This window comes from Coregonus clupeaformis, chromosome 25 (assembly GCF_020615455.1).
Source record: "Coregonus clupeaformis isolate EN_2021a chromosome 25, ASM2061545v1, whole genome shotgun sequence".
Taxonomy (NCBI): domain Eukaryota; kingdom Metazoa; phylum Chordata; class Actinopteri; order Salmoniformes; family Salmonidae; genus Coregonus; species Coregonus clupeaformis.
This window is the reverse complement of record NC_059216.1, coordinates 9,350,154-9,368,640: the sequence shown is the minus strand read 5'-3', so window position 1 is coordinate 9,368,640 and position 18,487 is coordinate 9,350,154.

Genomic DNA, 18,487 nt, shown 5'->3' with positions numbered 1-18,487 from the left:
GAACTAGCTCTATTAGACCTACCAATAATAGGGGGAGTACAGAAAATGTCAGTTTGAGATAAATATATTTCAATGTAAGTTATTTTGTGCAAAAATATAATTCAAATACAGTAGTTGCAGGATTTTGTTCTAAACAAGCAGTAACAGTAGGCTAACAGTAACAGACTAAATTTAGCAGGGTTGTCAAACTCATTCCACAGAGGGCCAAGTGTCGGCAGGTTTTTGGTTTTTCCTGTCAATTAACACCTAGACAACCTAACCAGGTGAGGGGAGTTCCTTAGTAATTCGTGACCTTAATTGATCAATCAAGGGTGGAGCAAAAACCTGCAGTCACTCGGACCTCCCGTGTTAGGAGTTTGACACATGTGGATTAAAGTAATTAACCACTCAAATTAGTTGAATCAGGTGTGTAGATGTTGGCCAGAACAAAACCCTGCGCCCACCGTCAACCTCCATAGACTGTAGCCTAGCTAGCTAGCTGAAAATGTTGAGTAGGCCTATAGCTAAGATTTTCATTGAAAACCTTGACAGGTCAATGAAAAATGTCAAAGTTGCGTCAATTCAAATCTGGCATTAGGAACAAAAGAGGTCAACACGACTTCTAAGATATACTAGTTATTTTAATTAATGCAAAAACCTTCAATGGTAAATATGATGTTTCGCATATACGGGCTCTTTGAAATACCTCGCAGGGCACTTCAGAGAACTAAATCCATTGTTTCAGATTGTTCCTCAAATACTCTGACAGAGAGAGAGAGTTTCCCACCTCTCTGCTGGCCAATCAGAGTAGAGACTTGAGCGTGGTTTAGACTTACTTAGCCAATCCGTTGACGCACAGGCTAGTCCCCCGCCTCTTAGCGCATCCCTGTTTCCAGGCATACGTTTATCATAACAACCTGTCATAGTGAGAAGAGCCAGCTCCCCTAGACACCATTCCTACGTCCAAGGATGGTTCACAGATCACAAAGAACCAGTATTGTCTAGTATTTGGAGACAGAAATTCTTATCTCATTTTACCCCCTAAAACAGCTCTTCACATCAATCACAGCTTGCCAGGTGACACAACCTACATTAGCCCAGTCAAGAATGCATTCTTTCTAAGTTAGTCATGCCATTAATTATAAAAATAATAAATCTCTCACAATCCCCCTTTTCACACCCACTAGGGTGTGATTCAAAAAATAAGAAAACACAGGGTGTCATTCATTATAATACAATACAAACAAAAAGAATCCCAATTTTATTAATAGGCCATAATGATACTAAAAAATAAAAACCCTCAGTCCATCTACACCCAACTTGCAAATTGTTACCAGTCACCAAGGAACTTCAAACCATAAAACACAGGATTAATAAAACACAAAACATAAGACTATTAAAACATAAAACACAAACAGAGAAGTATATTTTGGCCCCCTTTAGACACCCTCTAGTGTCACTCCACCAAGCCTGGTAGGTCATATCCTTCATTCCTTAGGTCGGAGTCAGGATTGGGCCATATCTTTTGGGAAACCACCTTCATTTTTCACCAAATCAGACAAGGAAAAAGACAACACACAAAGAACAAGTATACCCATAGAAGTATAATTCACCCAGAATAGTTACAACAAAGTATTTACAAATATGTTATCAAACCAACCGTTTATGGAGCTATCAAACCAGAGTTCTCAGCCAGTTCGTCAGCGAGATCTGAAGCTCTTTTGCTGACCGTGGTGGAGGATGAAAGTACAGCACATATATCCAAACAGAACACAAACTCTGCCCCGCTCAGCCAAAAGCATATCTAAAGCTATTCTATCCTGCCATGTCATTAAGCTAGTTGCCGCTGTCTGCTCAGCTAATCCCTTTATTGCATCACGAGTGTGGTTTATAAATCTTTGCTGGTTATAGTAAATATAATTTATCCAATCTACGTTTTTATTAATTGTTGACCGCCAAAAAAGACTTGATTCAAACTCAGCTACGATCTGATTCCTAGCTTTGAATTCTTCTGGTACCCCTCGAGGTACTCCTATCCCATCAAAGGATCCTTTCATCAAAGGATCCCGGGAGGAGGTCCTACTTTCTACGTGACAACTCACCAGTCTCTGACACGTTTGATTATTTGCGTATGTAGGTGAGTTCACAATCAGTTATCACCACACAACCATCAGATGTCAGCACGGGCCTGGTTTTGGTTCCTAAAATCCTCTGGCTGCAACAAAGAGGAGAGATTAGTCATGGTCTCTTTTAGTTGTGATATTCTCTGTGTGGGAGCAGGAGCTAAGATGCTCTACTCTGTATCCTATCTTACTAGTCCTAGAAAAACAATTAGAATCCCCTGAGACTTCAAACGTAGGCAACCTAGGTCGGAATGACTTTGTTTTCGGGGGATACAGATAGTTCAAGTTACTACAAGACTCTTTCACCACATTCCCAGGTGGCTTGCATGGAGGATAAACCTGTTTTTGCGTACTTCAGACTTTCAGACAGTACCTACCCTTCTATGGGTCGCACTGCCATTTCTGGTAATTCCCTACTTTCACAATACTACACCTGTCCCTAAACTGTGTATGGAGATTGACATATCCCCCCCCGCTTGGTATGAGCAACTACATAGTCCCGGGATGTACATGGTGACATACATATGGTGATGTCCTTCCCTAAAGTCCCTAGTACTTCCCCTTTCCCTACATCTAGCTGTCTCCTATGCCTTTGTAGACTGTGCTCAGGTATTATTTTATCAACTTGTGTTAGGTTAACTACTACTTCTGGCTGATCAGGAGGGTTTGAGTGTGTTAGGAATATGGCCCCCACAATCAGACAGCTACCTACCGTCAGGAGACCTGTGAATCCCCACCCTCGCCCTGAGAACATGTCAGACGCCAACCCATTGCTTCACCTTCTACCGAACTCACACAGGGATGATCAGACAGGGTAAGGGAATCTTCGTTAAGGAGCCAACCCCCGAGCCCTAGTGGTGATCGGTTCTTTCTCCTAACTCTGTGTTTGTTCGTCAGGTGTAACTGGGTTTACCTTTTTGCAGTGTGTGACATGCACCCAGGTGGATCTAATAGGACTTGATAGGGCCCTTCCCAACAGGCCTGCTTCCAGTTTTTCTTCTTTTAGGGACTGGATCCACACCCAGTCTCCTGGTGAGATAGAGTGGGTCACCTTCTCCTTTAGTTCACCTGTGGGGCACAAAACCTCTGACATACGGGTGTGGTTAATAAACTATCTTCACACATACATGTTGAGCTCTCAATTTCTATTTTTTTTTTTTTTTTAGTATTTTGTCCTCTCCTTCGTATATATTTATTATTTAATCCTATCACTTTCCTAAACCATCCCTTAGGTAATTTCTCATCCAATTGCCATGCCTTTCATTTTCGAGATTGTCTTTTGCTTCTTTATTGCTCCTCCCACTTCCTTTGTCTTTTATGGCAGCTAAATTCGACTTTCATCCAGTTCAGAATCAATTAGTAATCCAATCATCAATCTCTTATCTTGTAAAAACACTCATGTTTAGTTCAAACTCTGTTCTACCCAGGCTCTCCCGGGCTTGACCTGAAGACTGATTGTTGGACATGACAAGTCTATATTTAGGTCACCTAAGTCTTCTGTCTAGCAACAAAGAATAAAAACGTATATGTTCATGATTAACCCAGTTATATCTAATAGCCCACCAAAAAAACTCATCATCATTAAATCACGACCAATGTCATATCCCTCTTTACTCTCTACCATTTGGATAACATCCCTGATGTATGTATGCCTCCTTAGAGTTCCAAATGATTTGACCATGGGCTGCCATTGCCTTCCCATAGATAAGATCACTTAATTTATCCGTATGCAGTACATAATGGAGTACCCAAGCTTTACAGCAGTTTATCATGACCAAAAAGCTCATCATTTGTTTTTTGTTTAACGGTTTTGGCGCTTCAAGTATAGCAGTTTTCCTGGATGAGTTTAACATTCGCCCCTCCTGAGTTATAGTGTGTCCTAGGTAAATGACCTCGCTCTGCCAAAGTTGAAGTTTATTTTTGCTCACTTTGTGTCCCTGTTCTGCCAGGAAGGTTAACAATTGGATTGTATCCCTCTTACATCCCTCCTGAGTGGGATTAGCCAATAGAATATCATCTACATAAACTAACATTTGGCTTCCTTCCCTAGGTTCAAACTTTCCCAAATTCCTAGTTATAGCCTGGGCAAAGATTGTAAGACTTTCCGAGTAGCCTTGAGGCATCCTAGCGTAAGTCCATTTCCTTCCCTGAAAAGTAAAGCCAAACCACCCCTGACTATCCAGATGAACTGGGATACTAAAGAAAGCATTAGCTAAATCTATCACTGTAAAATAGGAGTTATCTGGTTTCAATTGGTTCAGCAATGTATGTGGATCTGGTACTCATGGAGCTCTGGGAATTATATTTCTATTAACCCCCTGCAAGTCCATGACCATCCTCCAGTCGGCGCTAGGTGCCGCCTTTTTAACAGGAAATACTGGAGAGTTGCATTGTGCCTCATCTCCAGGAATTATCACCCCTCCCTTAAGTAAATGCTCAAATGTAGGTGTTATCCCTTTTTATTGCTTCTGGTTTCATATGATATTGCTTTTGGTATGGTCTATGATCGGATCGAGGAATCACTTGTACTGGAGCTACCCCCTTAATTAGTCCTACATCGGCTGGTCCTTGTGACCATAATTTGAACGGAATTGCTGCTAACTCAGCCTCCTGTTCCTGAGTTAAGAAAATCTCTTCCTGTCATCCGTTAAAACTTATCTCCAGGTGGACCCCGGGCAGGGTTTTTGCTCTCCAATTTAACTTTCTACTATATCTCCCAGTGGAGTGGCCATACTGATCCCCATTTGGTGTATTCTGCCAGTCAGTAATGTTTTTCCCCTGTTTTATCCATTTACCTAGTGATAACCATTCCTCTGAATGTTCTTTCACTAGGGCAACATGGGGGCTTCACCTTTCTCTGTACAGCCTCTGGCTCTGTGAACCCATTTTAACCCAATTTGAAAAACAACAACCACAAATAGCCAGGCCTCACTTAATTTGGTAGCTCACTTTTATGACCTAAATACTGCCTAACTGAGATGAGCTAAACTCTTTCTCCTGGTTATAATCTAAAGATGGTAGTACACACAAAACATGATACAGATATCCCCAGTCTTAACCCATCAATAATTGTTTGTATCAATCTAATTCCTCATAACTAATCCATTAAACCACTCAAAATTCCTCGAGTATACAATGATTATTTAATTGATTACCCTAACTCTGCTACATGTGATCTCATCTCAAATGATCCATTATCAATTATTTGTTCAACCCCCTAGGAAAATCTGTCTCCTATTCTATTGTTCCTGTCCCCCCTGTTTTACCAATCCAGAACCCACCACAGGCTGGCGCTATTTTCCCCAGCACAACAGCCAATGCATACTTTCATCCTAACCAAAATAAATTATCATTCTAAAATTGTCCAACTATTTTGTATTTTCCCGCTAACCCATTTCAGTTCGCTATTCAATTTCTTTAACTGTTCTCTCTGATTAGGCCCTAATTAATAAAACAAATACTTGCTATCGTTGATCAGCATACACTTAATGACATTCCTACCATCTGAACTATGTCCTGTCTCTTACATCTCCTCCCCCTCTCCTGCTCCTTCCTACATTATGGGGGAGGCGCGGGAAACTTCCCTACAATCTTCCTTCTTAGGAAATAATGTCATTCGTACTTGTAACATATTTTCATAGACCTATCTAAAATAATACTAAAGCTATCTTATGCAACTTTTAATACACGTAAAAACTCTCTCTCTCTCCACCCATTCCCTATTGAATAAGTGAGTTTTTTCTATTTAACCCCAAAACACGCTACAAATAATCCATTCAACATTACCAAACCAAATACTCCATCGTACCCATTCAATCAACACATCAGCAGTGGAATTTACACTCATAAATGCAGATTGCTACTCCATGCCTTGATATGATAAATAGATCTCCACCAATAGCACCATTAATGATTTCTCATCTTACCCTCTGACACAAAATGAAGTTCCCTCACTGTACTACGTTAGCTCTACCATGATAATTAGTTGAATGTAACCCTCTATTTGCTTTGTACTATATTATACATTACGTCTAAAACAACATTAGTTATGGTCAGTTTATTCCACCATCACATGATCCAACAACGCCACAACCTTAAACTCATATGGGGCGGCAGGCATCTTAGTGACCAATAGCGCCGCGCCAACAACCGAGAGGTCGCCGGTTCCAATCCCCGAGCCGACCAGGCGAAAAATCTGCCGATGTGCCCTCGAGCAAGTCACTCAACCCCAATTGCTCCCATAAATCGCTCTGGACAAGAGCGTCCGCCAAATTACCAAAAATGCAAATGTAAATGTTCTCTACTCTCTCACCCATGACGTACGTCTACGTTCGGGTGAGCAAGTTTAGAACATCTCTCGTCAGAAACCCACATGCACCTCTCAAATAATCACCCCGTGTGGCGTTCCCAGCCAACTCCCAGTCTTTCCTGGCTCCAAAAGCCACACTTTCGCTCTCTCCAGCCCCTCCCCTCGCAACTCTACCTTCCGTGTCCTCTAAGGAGCTGTGTTTCTTGTTTTCAATATTCTGCCGTTAATTAAGGTACTTTAGTCTATTTATTTGAATCAAATAATTCCCACCTAATTAGTTAAAGTTGGTGCACGTTTATATTTAAACGATAAACCGAATTATTTCAGTCTAACTGTTTGAAAGCAGTATTCTTACAGTGCCACACATCAAATGGTAAATCAAAACAAATAAACCAAAGTGTTTCAATTATTTAACCAATGGTTGATACGTCAAATTAAACGCCACACATCAAATGGTAAATCGAACGAATAAACCCAAGTGTTTCAATTATTTAACCAATGGTTGTTATATCAAATCAAGCGCCACACATCAAATGGTAAATCGAACAAATAAACCCAAGTGTTTCAATTATTTAACCAATGGTTGTTATATCAAATCAAGCGCTAAACCATATTACTTCAATTTACTTATTTAAAACCAGTGTTATGCTATGTCAAACATTAAACATTACAATTCAATTATATCAGTTCAAACGTTTCAGTTTAGTCATACTAGTTATTCATTATTTTACCTTCATATTCCCAATTGTTATTAACGGGTTATACGGTTTAAGCAACCACAAACCCAACAGTTATTCACAAATTATACAGTTTGGACAGCCACAGACGTCTTAATATACAGGTTTATTACTTTTAATAACCCCTATTCACTATTTTATTTCGTCTGTGATCATTCGCGCACTCATGCATACAACAACACCCAGTGTCCCCCTGATCCTAACCGTATCTAGCCCTCTGATACGTGTCAGTAGCGTAACACTATCTAAAATTTAAGTGCCCGTTATGATCCTAGCCGTATCTCAGTGGATATGTGCCACAACGTTACACTTTGATCAATTAATCCCTGTATCTCACAGAGACTTCAGTATGTCCCTTGATCCTAGCCATATCTCTCTGAATATGTGTCAAAGGAACCATACTCAACTAAAATTTTGGCGCTCCTCTGATCCTAGCCATATCTCGATGGATATGTGTCAGTAGCCAACGCCCTTAGCCAATAATTCCCTGTGTCCACAGTTCTCACCCCTGGTGATCCTAGCCTGGGGACTTCAGTATTTTTTTCTGCAGAAGTTTAGTTATTTAACAATAGGTATCTGCTTACCTTTTTTTAGTAGTCCGGACTTTTTGTGAAACATACAGCCCAATGAAAGAGGTGACCAAATGGGCCGGACAATACCCAGCGAAGTCCCTTCTACCAGATCACGTCGGAAGTCACCAATTGTCAAAGTTGCGTCAATTCAAATCTGGCATTAGGAACAAAAGAGGTCAACACGACTTCTAAGATATACTAGTTATTTTAATTAATGCAAAAACCTTCAATGGTAAATATGATGTTTCGTATATACGGGCTCTTTGAAATACCTTGCAGGGCACTTCAGAGAACTAAATCCATTGTTTCAGATTGTTCCTCAAATACTCTGACAGAGAGAGAGAGTTTCCCACCTCTCTGCTGGCCAATCAGAGTAGAGACTTGAGCGTGGTTTAGACTTACTCAGCCAATCCGTTGACGCACAGGCTAGTCCCCCGCCTCTTAGCGCATCCCTGTTTCCAGGCATACGTTTATCATAACAACCTGTCATAGTGAGAAGAGCCAGCTCCCCTAGACACCATTCCTACGTCCAAGGATGGTTCACAGATCACAAAGAACCAGTATTGTCTAGTATTTGGAGACAGAAATTCTTATCTCATGTTACACCCTAAAACAGCTCTTCACATCAATCACAGCTTGCCAGGTGACACAACCTACATTAGCCCAGTCAAGAATGCATTCTTTCTAAGTTAGTCATCCCATCAATTATAAAAATAATAAATCTCTCACAAAAAGCATAGTGAGAAATGTTGTAAAAAGCTATAAATCAATCTCCATAACATTACATACTAGCGATTACAACCACATTGTTTTATTACATACTTCACTTAGAGGGAAAGAGGATGATCGCGTTGGAGGATCGGGTACGTTCCAAGTCGCCTTCTTTGTTGAAGTTATGATGCGCAATTGTGTTGTAGGTCAACATACATAGATTCTGCACAGAAGAAGAATATACATTCAAACTGCCTGGAAAAGCGTTTCTTAGATTCATTTAATTTGATATTCTTATATGCGTCGAACAACGCAGAAAGTAACCTCCCCTGCAGCCGATTGTGTTGACGAGCTGGAACGCGCTCCGCATTACATTGGGTTGAAGTTGCCTATGTACAGTACTGATCTTGGGTCAGTTTTCCGTTATTTTCACGTACGACTTGCGGAGAGAAAGCAACATCACCCGCAAGGGTTTTGGTCGGCCAACATATGTTTTCTGACTGCAATGAACGCTACAATACCCAAAAATATTTATGTAATGCAATAAATGCAAATTAATTACTTAAAAATCATACAATGTGATTTTTTGGATTTTTGTTTTAGATTCCATCTCTCACAGTTGAAGTGTACCTATGATAAAAATTACAGACCTCTACATGCTTTGTAAGTAGGAAAACCTGCAAAATCGGCAGTGTATCAAATACTTGTTCTCCCCACTGTATATGCACGAATTCAATGTGAGATTGTGATGCAGCATCAGACCAGAGAATTTTGTTTCTCATGGTCTGAGAGTCTTTAGGTGCCTTTTGGCAAACTCCAAGCGGGCTGTCATGTGCCTTTTACTGAGGAGTGGCTTCCATCTGGCCACTCTCATTAAGGCTTGATTGGTGGAGTGCTGTAGAAATGGTTGTCCTTCTGGAAGGTTCTCCCATCACCACAGAGGAACTCTTGAGCTCTGTCAGAGTGACCATCGGGTTCTTGGTCACCTTCCTGACCAACGCCCTTCTCCCCCTATTGCTCAGTTTGGCCAGGTGGCCAGCTGTAGGAAGAGTCTTGGTGGTTCCAAACTTCTTCCATTTAAGAATGAAGGAGGCCAAAGTGTTCTTGGGGACCTTCAATGCTGCAGAAATGTTTTGGTACCCTTCCCCAGATCTGTGCCTCGACCAAATTTCTAAAAACCTGCTCGTCCTAATATTTACATATTTCTTAATTCCATTCTTTTACTTTTAGATTTGTGTATTGTTGTGAATTGTTAGATACACTTTTGGTGCTAGGAACACAACCATTTCACTATGCCTGCAATAACATCTGTTAAATATGTGTATGTGACCAATAACATTTCATTTGATTTGATTGGTAATAATCTGAGAAAGATTTAGGGAGTCCTATTGCTTTAGGACTTGGTCAGGTGGTTTAAGCATGTCCCAGTTTAGGTCACCTAGCAGGACTAATTCAGACTTAGTGTAAGGGGCCAGGAGAGAGCTTAGGGCAGGTAGGGTACAGGCTGATGGTGGACGATAACACCCAGCAACAGTCAACAAAGAGCTTATTTGAAAGTGTAATGCTTAAAACAAGCAAATCAAATTGTTTGGGGACAGACTTGGTGGAGACAACCGAGCACTGAAGGTGTTCCTTTGGAAGATCTGTCTTGCCGAAAAAGGTTATGACCAGAAAGGTTAACATCAGTGTTCAAAGCACTCTTTCTTAACCACGTCTCAGTAATGACCAACACATCTGGATTGGAGCTGTGAACCCACACTTTCAATTGATACATTTTAGGTAATATGCTTCTAGTGTTAACGTGCAGAAAACCCAGGCTTTTACGTGAGCAGAAATCAGTGAAACAGATATCAGAGCACAAGTCAGAATTGGGGCTAGCAACAGTAGATGGGCCAGGGTGTACATGCACATTTCCAGATATCATCAGCAGTAATACAATCAGGGCACGGCAGAGGACAGGGAGAGCTCTGCAGTGTTGATTTTTTATGACATTTGAATGTGCATCAGATGGCAACAAGATCATATTGTACAGCAATTTCATCAGGGAACATGAATACAAAGCCGGCGAGAGGTGGTTAGAATAGGATGGGAGGCCAAGAGTCTGTGTAACCAATAGAGAGTCAGAGTCCCGAGTATGAGAACAAACATAGTCTGTCCCACAGTTGGGTAAACAAGCAAGTTCATAGTCAACAAAGCACGCAGGAGTCATGAGACAAATAGCATAAAGCACCAAAAATATATATAACGACTTGGGGCTAGCCATTGTAAGTTCAAAGAGTCACTTGCCCCAACAAGATAACTTGAGAGAGTAGCTCTCTATGAGTCCAGTAGGCTATAAAAGTATGAGATAAAATAAATAAATAGTAGGCCTATACTAGTTAATTAAAGGGTTTCTGAGTAAGCTCACATAATAAGCTTCACATGTTAATTAGTCTACCTAAAATTCCGATCAGTCCAAAGTCTGCGGTGTGTGTAAGTGCGTGTGTGCTGTGCTGGAGGCGAGCGAAAGCTCGGGGGGAGTGTGGCGAGGGTACCTGTACCAGACAGGGGGAGACAGGGCAGAAGGTGAACAGATTGCCAAGCAGCAGGCAATGGGAGTAGGTGTCACACCCGCTTGGGAGAAGCTTATTCGGGAGGCAGATTCCTTGTAGAAAATCCCAGCTAGCTAACGTTGCTAGCAAGTCTCTGTCCACCGTTTTTATTTTATTTTATTTTCGTGCAAAAGGTCGTTAGTTAGCTATATCTATTCAGTTTCGGCTAATGGTCCTTTACGACGTCCAAACAAAGTTGTCCTGTGGATGTTGTATTTTGGAGATTGCGAGGAGGATACCTCTCACTTCACACCTCAGTGCTAATTGAAGTTGCAGCCGGATCTGTTCTGTCCTAGCAAGCTTGGTAGCCTTAACTTAGCATTCAGACCATATAAAGTCAAATATATCATTGTAATTTTTTTTTCTTCTCGGCTTTAAAAGTAGACTAAACATTACTCACTCAGTTCCAGGTTGGATGGTGTTTTCAAGTTGCCTTGATTGGGTAACTGATTAATAAAACTTTTTTTATTTTTTATTAACTGCATAATAAATACATGTGACTGGTCAATTGTGTGAGTCAGGGTCTGGGCCCAAGCCCATAGAGGCCCAAGAGGCAAAGAAAAAATATATAATAAAAAAATATATAAAACAGCCCACTCTCAATGTTCAAAATACACCAGAGGGCATAATTTGGCCACAGAGGATCAATAGTTTCTAAAAAAAATAACAGTTAACTGCCAAAATAAAGGAAACACCCACATAAAGTGTCTTAAAAGGGTGTTGGGCCACCACGAGCTGCCAGAACAGCTTCAATGTGCCTTGGCATAGATTCTACAAGTGGACCTAAACCATGCCAGGAAAATGCACCCCACATACCATAACATAAACTTTGTAGCTCCCGAGTGGCGCAGTGGTCTAAGGCACTGCATCGCAGTGCTAGCTGTGCCACTAGAGATCCTGGTTCGAATCCAGGCTCTGTTGTAGCCGGCCGCGACCGGGAGACCCATGGGGCGGCGCACAATTGGCCCAGTGTCGTCCAGGGTAGGGGAGGGAATGGCCGGCAGGGATGTAGCTCAGTTGGTAGAGCATGGCATTTGCAACGCCAGGGTTGTGGGTTCGATTCCAGTATAACAAATAAAAATGTATGCACTCACTAACTGTAAGTCGCTCTGGATAAGAGCGTCTGCTAAATGACAAAAATGTAAATGTATCCCTCATTTACTCAAGTGTTTCCTTTATTTTTCCTTTATTGATCTCAGTTTGTCAGTGTCAGAGTATCCACTCATTTTGGTCATTTGTGTGGTATTAAGAAAGATTCAGCCAATGTCTTCTGTCATGTAAATGACGTAGAATTGCATGAAATGTGTTTTTAAAAGGCCAATTTTTTGGGGGGACCCTGCTAATAAATGTTCCCCATGTGTGGAAATCCTAAAAACGCCTCTGCTCAACTAGCCTATGCCACATCGCAAATGTTATTATGGGTTTATTATAAAGGGGCTTTTTCTTCAACAGTAAATTTACAACAGATCGAATTGCATCTTGGTGCACGGATTTGTTTACAGAAACGTATGGTACGCGGGGGAGGGGGCTATAAAAAAAATTACAACGCCCCGGGGCCTATGATTTCTTAATCCGGCCCTGCACAGGACAAACATAGGTACACTGTAAGGGTTTAAGATTTTACAGCGACTCGATGTAGTTGTGCTCAACTTCCTTGTACTTGTACTTGGAGAGTTGAGATTTCCCAGCAACTCGGACCCTGAAGTCAGGGGCGCAACTTTGGTTATAGAAGTAGGTGGGACATAACGTGGTGGGGGGTCTGAGGGTCCTCCAATTTTGGGGGGCATCTAAAGCTCATTTTCTGCATTTCTACACAATCTAATATGACCCATGGCCCTTCTAGCCGTCTCTATTTAGAACAACATAAAGTAAGCAAAATTTCCCAGTCATCAAGCTAGGTAAGAGATCATTGTTAAATATGTTTAAGTGATTGATAAGACTGAACTAGATCAATGATAATTCAATAATCAATATTGTGTTGCACCTTTAACAAATAGCCTAACAAATTAACAACTCTTACAAATAAAGTACAAAGACTTTTGATTGTCTTTATCAAGACATCCTCTATATCAAATTTCAGCCAGACCGCCCAGCCAGCCCGAGCCGCCTGCACGCCCGACCCCCACCAGTCTAGTCAATATCTCAACTCTCTCCCCAACACAACTTCCTTCCCATCTTTTTTTTTTTATGTCTCAAGGAAAGGTTTGGAAAAAAAAGTTTTATAAAAACACACATACACCCACACATTAACACACAGAAACAGTACACCCTCCATATAATTCATATCATAGGCCTAATAGTTCTGTAGAGCTCTTTTTACTTGCACACAGCTGGGTCACCCCGTCCTGTCCCTAGGGATCAATGGACCTGCAGCGCCCCAACCCAATACACCCCACTCAAATGTAGGATCTTAGTTTATTGGTTTCAGGTGTGTTAGGCCAACGCCAGAGTGTCAACCAACAGTATGGCAAACCCCTAGGGCCAGGACTGAGCAGCCCAGCAGCTAGGGATTGCCAAAATAGGTATCTCCCCTGACGTGGGCATGTTTTCAATACAGACTCCTTTTGTTATACTGTATTCCATATAAAGCATCCAGACCTTATGAAAGATGCACAGTATACCCTTAATCTTGTAATAAATCAAATCTAGTGATACATAACTTGACATTTCTTCCATCCATTGTGGAAAGATAACCAACCTTCCAATTAATGGCAATGCATTTCTTAGCCGCTATAAATGCTAGGTTACACAGTTTCTTCTGATAAGTCTCCAGTATCAACATTTCCAAGCAAACAAAAACAGGGAGAAGAGAGAATCTGTAGACATGCTGAGATAAAAGAACATACTCTTTGCCAGAATTCAGCCAGCCTTCACAAGACCATGTGTTTTACACCTCCAGCAGAATAATTACATTTATGTGTGCTTGATATTCAGTTTCACTGGCATATAGTAACTTCTATGGATGGTCTTAAACTGCAGTAATTTATGTCTGAGATTATATGAACATGACTGGGCATTCTAACATATCTGTATCCATTCATCATCATCAATAGCATCTCCCAGGTCTTCCTCACATTTTTGTTTTACATGTTTTGTGTCATCGGGAAAAGCCTCTATCAACCCTTGATACAGTTTGGAAATCAACTTTAGAGGTTTGTCAGACTGCCTTAAAATAGTTTCAATATTTGAAGCTTCTTGCTTGTCCAGTGTTTGCTGCACAGAGAAAATAAAGTGTATCTGCAAAAATTCACCTCAACTCCGTCACAGACTGGTCTTCCCTGGCTGCCTGACCCTGATGAGACCACTGTCACCATCTGATCCTGCTCAGATGAGGCATGACAAAGAATTACATTGGTGTACATTGAAACATTATATTATCCATTAATAGAATCAATGGTTCAAATTTGAAATGGCCATTATTCCCAGATCCCAGACTGTAGCCTACCAATCAACTCAAGATGGAACTTTGTATCCATTCACTGATTGCAATAATATACTGCAAAACTCACCTGAGCCCTGTAGACTGGTCTTCCCTGGCTGTCTGACCATGCAGGGACACCTGTCACCATCTGATCCTGCTAAGACATGATGAGCATAGTGTTGTGTACTGACTGTGCACCATGACAGTGAAGTTTGTAGAGCTGTTTATACCGTGTCAGAGAAAAGTAGGGAATTAGCTAGGGAAACTGACAGATCAATAACGTTACATTGCTATACTGACTAATAGAAACTCACATTACACTGAAAAAAACATCAGGATATCGGTCTTCAATCGTTTGGCCGCTGGTTTAATCATTTGATTCAGGTCTAGTGTGATTGAGGCAAAAATAATAACTAAAGTTAGTGAGATAGCTAGCTAGCTAGCTAGCTAGCTAGCTAATGTTAGCCAACTTTTGGCTAGCTCTGCTAGCTAATGGTACATCATCAAATTTACTTCAGTTGAAACGGGACAAAACAAAGGCTACAAAACATTTCCATACACACAACAGGTGCTACAGATACTGTAGCTAGCAGTGGAGGCTCCTCAGAGAAGGAAGGGGAGGACCATCCTCCTCAGTGAATGTAATTAAAATTAAAATGTTAAAACATTACAAATGTTATCCTTTTTAGCTAAAAATATACTAAATATAATCACGTCACCAAATAATGGATTAAAACACACTATTTTGCAATGAAGGTCTATAGTAGCCTCAACAGCACTCTGTAGGGTAGCACCATAGTGTAGCTGGAGGACAGCTAGCTTCCGTCATCCTCTGGGTACATTGACTTCAATACAAAACCTAGGAGGCTCATGGTTCTCACCCCCTTCCATAGATTTACTCAGTAATTATGACAACTTCCGGAGGACGTCCTCCAACCTATCAGAGCTCTTGCAGCATGAACTGACATGTTGTCCACCCAATCAAAGGATCAGAGAATGAATCTAGTACTGAAAGCATAAGCTACAGCTAGCTAGCACTGCAGTGCATAAAATGAGGTGAGTAGTTGACTCAAAGAGAGAGAAAGACAATGGTTGAACAGTTTAAAAAAAAAAAAAATCTTCCAAAATGAAGTAGAAGTGTGAGAGAGAGAGAGTCCTTTTTTTTCAGTTTCACTAACTTAGCTAGCAAACGCAGCTAGCAAATTTAGCCTACTCAAACAACCTGCTCAAACAGAGGGATGCTATGTTAGCTAGCTGGCTATGACTATCCAACACAAGACTGGAACTCTTCCAAGTCAAGGTAAGCTTTTGGTTTTACTAATTTATTGCCACCGGGGCCCGCCGGTGTAAGTGCTGAACTGCTTACTGACTGTACACTGTAACGTTACTGCATGATTGTAGCGGGTTTACTAACGTGTTAGTTCTATTAGTTATGTTGACTATGATGTTACTTTAGCTAATATGGTGACAACAATTCGGTTTGGCTTGGAAAGTTGTTTTTGCCTGGTCACATACAGCTGATATGTTGTGCATTGAAGTCAACAAGCGAAGGGAAAAGGTGAGAGGAGGAGAGCGCATAGATGCGAGAAGGAATACAACGTGGCTGCTATGAAAGTGAACTGTGTTTACAAGTGATCAGGGGTATATTCATTCTGCCGATTCTGTTGAAACGTTTCTTCAATGGAAACAAACAGAACAAAACGGCGATAAACATACCTGAATTTGACCAATACAAACTCTCGTTTGCAACTGTTGGACTAATGATTACACCCTATATCAGCTAGATGCAGGCTAGAGTGTGCAAGGCGTTATTGAATGTGTCACTGTCTGTCCATGTGTCACTGTCTGTCACCTCAAATTTTTCTCTGGACCTGTGTGCACCTACGTTGTAAACTTTCATTCATAGGCTAGGTTATAACAACCTCATGATGGGTACAGGGAAAGTTTGAGTATCATGTAGTAGCCTAAACCTGTAGTCGCTGTTACATTGACCTGGGTGAATGGAATATGAATGGCAGTCATCCAATACAGTGCCTTGCAAAAGTATTCATCCCCCTTGGCGTTTATCCTATTTTGTTGCATTACAACCTGTAATTTAAATGGATTTTTATTTGGATTTCATGTAATGAACATACACAAAATAGTCCAAATTGGTGAAGTGAAATGGAACTTATTTCAAAGAATTCAAAAAAATAAATAACAGAAAAGTGGTGCGTGCATATGTATTCACCCCCTTTCCTATTAAGCCCCTAAATAAGATCTGGTGCAACCAATTAACTTCAGAAGTCACATAATTAGTTAAATAATGTCCACCTGTGTGCAATCTAAGTGTCACATGATCTCAGTATATAGACACCTGTTCTGAAAGGCCCCAGAGTCTGCAACACCACTAATCAAGGGGCACCACCAAGCATGCGGCACCATGAAGACCAAGGAGCTCTCCAAACAGGTCAGGGACAAAGTTGTGGAGAAGTACAGATCAGGGTTGGGTTATAAAAAAATATCAGAAACTTTGAACATCCCACGGAGCACCATTAAATCCATTATTAAAAAATGGAAAGAATATGGCACCACAACAAACCTGCCAAGAGAGGGCCACCCACCAAAACTCACGGACCAGGCAAGGAGGGCATTAATCAGAGAGGCAACGAAGAGACCAAAGATAACCCTGTAGGAGCTGCAAAGCTCTACAGCGGCGATTGGAGTACCACTTTAAGCCGTACACTCCACAGAGCTGGGCTTTACGGAAGAGTGGCCAGAAAAAAGCCATTGCTTAAAGAAAAAAATAAGCAAACACGTTTGGTGTTCGCCAAAAGGCATGTGGGAGACTCCCCAAACATATGGAAGAAGGTACTCTGGTCAGATGAGACTAAAATTGAGCTTTTTGGCCATCAAGGAAAACGCTATGTCTGTCTGAAACCCAACAACTCTCATCACCCCGAGAACACCATCCCCACAATCCAATTGAGGATCTGTGGTATGACTTAAAGATTGCTGTACCCCAGCGGAACCCATCCAACTTGAAGGAGCTGAAGCAGTTTTGCCTTGAAGAATGGGCAAAAATCCCAGTGGCTAGATGTGCCAAGCTTATAGAGACATACCCCAAGAGACTTGCAGCTGTAAAATCAATTTTAATTCCAGGTTTTAAGGCAGCAAAATAGGAAAAATGCCAAGGGGGGTGAATACTTTCGCAAGCCACTCTATGCTGTAATAGAAATAAGGCAATGCTCATGAAGAAAAGTCCTCCCTCATCTTAAACGGCACTGACCGCCACTGGTAGCTAGAGGCGATCTAGAGCTGAACTGGCTGTGGTGGCTACTAACTAGATAGTTATCTGCTAGTAGTTCATTCATTCAGTCAAGAGGGGATGAAACATTAGCTAACGTAACATGTCAGTTACACTACTAGCTCAGCACTGAGAATAAAACAAATTTTTTTCTGTCAAACATGCCTTGCCAGCTAGATCAGTCAACTAAAGAGTAACCAGTTTCTGCTCTGCTTGTTTTTACAACTCTGAGAAAAAGCGCAACACAGACAGCAGCTGCCTCTGTTCATCTCTCCCGTGCTAGTCCTATACGCCAGCCTTTCAGAAGCTTTGCCATCACACAGCCTGTACGCACGCTCTGTGATGTCTGTGCGGTCCTAAATCTAGCTGGCTGAAACTGGAAAACAGCCTACCCGACCACTCTGAGGCATCCGCATGGTCCTAAAGCACACCGCTGCCATGTTTTGTATCACAGTGCAATGATAAAACTGGGGGGGATAAACATGCAATTTCAGAATGTGGGGGGGGTTGTTATGTGAACAGTTAAAGCCAAAGATGGTGGCTCTGTTATACACTGTACACATGTCCCTGCCTAATTACGGTCCTGGGGTCCCCTGTGAAACGTTGACCAAAAACAATGGTCCCTACCCTGACACAATAACATTCCAAAATTATATTTTCTTGACCCTTTTACTTCATGAAGAGCATACTGTAGTTCATCTTGTTCTCCACCGTGCAAAGTGTGCATGCAGATTGAAAGGCTGGTCATGGCTCACATC